Source organism: Oenanthe melanoleuca, chromosome 1 (assembly GCF_029582105.1).
Source record: "Oenanthe melanoleuca isolate GR-GAL-2019-014 chromosome 1, OMel1.0, whole genome shotgun sequence".
NCBI classification, from domain to species: domain Eukaryota; kingdom Metazoa; phylum Chordata; class Aves; order Passeriformes; family Muscicapidae; genus Oenanthe; species Oenanthe melanoleuca.
The window spans coordinates 323,416-326,257 of NC_079333.1; the positions used below are offsets into that span (position 1 = coordinate 323,416).

A 2,842-nucleotide genomic window follows, 5' to 3' on the forward strand; every position below is an offset into this window, starting at 1 on the left:
GGGCACTGCCTGCAGGCACTGAGGGGACAGGAGCCAGGCACAGACAGGCTAAAGGCAATCAGCACTGGGAAGACATTGAGCTGAGATTTCACTTGGGGAAACATGTTCACAGCCCTGGACATGGTGGGTCTGTGGGTGCAGGACAATGTCCCCTGTGCTCCTGGAGGGATCTCCTGGAGCCAGCACAGCCCACAGCCTGGGGGATGTGTCAGGAGGACTCTCCCAGTTTCTCTGAAGCACAGGAGGAGGAGGATGTGCTGCAGAGCGGGGCTGCCCTGGGCACCATCACAGGGACAGGGCAGGATGGCTCCTGCTGCCAGGGACGGCTGCAGGGGCTGAAGTTGGGGCTGCAGCCAGGGCTGCCCAGGGCTGTCCTGCAGAGCAGCTCCTGCAGTCCTTAGGTCTCTTGGCCAGCCCAGGGCATATGCCACCTGCCAGGGGCAGTTCTCAGCCTGTCTGGCAGCTCCCCGTGGACTGTGGGGAGAAGTTGGAGGTGGAAGGAGCCACCCCCATCAGGGCAGATTCCTCCTGCTGTGCAGATGGTGCTGCATGGCCAGGGCTGCTCTCAGCTTTCCCCTCGAGTGAAGGGAAAGGGGCTGTCAGGTGTGTCTGTGTCACTGAGACTCCTGCACTGTCCCACTGGGCATCAGCAGATCTGCCTCACATCTCCCTCACAAAGTGTCTCCTCACCCTCCTCTGCCTACAGACAGCAGCAGCACCTTGGCTTGCAGCATCTCAGTTTGTCTGAGCTGCCCTTAAGAGATGCCCCTGGGCAGTGCCCTGTGCTGGGAGGGGTGTGCAGGGCAGAGCTGAGCCCCCAGAGCTTGGCTGGGCTCTGGGAGCACTGGCAGGGACAAGGCTTGGATAGAGAGAAACAGCTCCCAGTAGACACAGCTCCAGGAAGCAGAGAGCCAGACCAATCCTGTATATCCTCCCTCTTTAGCTGCCTAATGAAAGAGAAGAGGGTTTAGGGAGATTGACTTTGAAACTTACGCATTCTAAAGGTGCACTTTCTTTTCCCAGCATTTTTTACGCCTGATTACCCTTAAATGTAGGAAGCTATTATCAGCAAAGTGCAGCTTTGTGGCACAATCAGGTCTGACAACATTGGAGCACAGGGAGCCCTTTTTTCCCTCTGGGCTTCCCAGTATTCAGGCTGAGAGCAATGCTGAAAATGAGGCACTAATTCAACAGTAGAAACCCAAATTCAGAAATAGACGTTTTAGTGATGTTCCCCCACAGGAAAAGCAGTAGTTCTCAGAGGATTCCTAATTTAATTGCAAAGGATTGACTCAAGGAAATCTGTCCCAACTTGTAAATGTCTTCTTTCAACAGTCCACGATGCCCAGAGTGAAGAAATGTCCAACAGTAGCTCCATCAGCCACTTCCTCTTGCTGGCACTGGCAGACACGCGGCAGCTGCAGCTCCTGCACTTCTGCCTCTTCCTGGGCATCTCCCTGGCTGCCCTCCTGGGCAACGGCCTCATCATCAGCGCCGTAGCCTGCGGCCACCACCTGCACACCCCCATGTTCTTCTTCCTGCTCAACCTGGCCCTCAGCGACCTGGGCTGCATCTGCACCACTGTCCCCAAAGCCATGCACAATTCCCTCTGGGACACCAGGACCATCTCCTACGCAGGATGTGCTGCACAGGTTTTCTTCTTTCTTTATGTCAGCAGAGTATTTCATCCTGACCATCATGTGCTACGACCGCTACGTGTCCATCTGCAAACCCCTGCACTATGGGACCCTCCTGGGCAGCAGAGCTTGTGCCCACATGGCAGCAGCTGCCTGGGCCAGTGGCTTTCTCAATGCTCTCATGCACACAGCCAATACATTTTCCCTGCCCTTGTGCCAGGGCAATGCATTGCGGGATTTCTTCTGTGAAATCCCCCAGATCCTCAAGCTCTCCTGCTCCAAATCCTATCTCAAGGAACTTGGGATCATTGCTGTTAGTGCCTGTTTGTTATTTGGTTGTTTTGTGTTCATTGTTTTCTCCTATGTGCAGATCTTCAGGGCCGTGCTGAGGATCCCCTCTGAGCAGGGACGGCACAAAGCCTTTTCCACCTGCCTCCCTCACCTGGCTGTGGTCTTCCTGTTTCTCAGCACTGCCACGTTTGCTCACCTGAAGCCCCCCTCCATCTCCTCCCCATCCCTGGATTTGGCACTGTCAGTTCTGTACTCAGTGGTGCCTCCAGCCCTGAACCCCCTCATCTACAGCCTGAGGAACCAGGAGCTCAAGGCTGCAGTGTGGACACTGATCACTAGACAATTTAGGAAGCATTAAACTGGTTGCATATTTCTGCATATCTCTTGTACTAAAAGTCATCTTGGATATTTCTCTTGGTTTAGGATTTGTGGGGTTTTTTTCCCTGTGTTTTTGGTTTTTAATATTTTCCATAAACCAAGGCCATTATTTCTGACATTTCTCCATTTTTTTGTTCTTTTCACCTTTGCTGTGGCCCCAGACTGTCTATGAGGAGCTGTGCTCTTGGTGGTTTTAAACAAAATAAAGGATCTCCCAGCAGAGTTTTCACCTGATACCTCCCTTTTGTTCCTTTCTGTGCAGCTGCAGAAGCAGTGTCTGTGTGCAGATCTGGGAGCAGATCATTGGTGGCACAGCATCTCTGCTCCGGCTGGCCACACTATGATTGATTTAGGCTAGGTACCAGTGGCCCACCTGGGCACACTGCTGGCTCATGTCCAGCCTGCTGCCCATCAGTGTCCCCAAGTCCCTTTCTGCCTGGCCACTGTCCAGCCACTCTGTCCCCAGCCCAGAGTTCTGGAGGGCCAAAGTGCAGGACCCAGCACTTGGTCTTGTAAAACCTCACCTTGTTGGATTT

The 2,842-nt window shown here is 53.7% G+C and overlaps 1 pseudogene; it reads left to right on the forward strand.

Moving 5' to 3' along the window:
* Window positions 1-1,358: 1,358 nt before the first annotated feature.
* On the forward strand, window positions 1,359-2,286 carry LOC130259794 (olfactory receptor 14J1-like; annotated as a pseudogene).
* The last annotated feature ends 556 nt before the right edge of the window (window positions 2,287-2,842 follow it).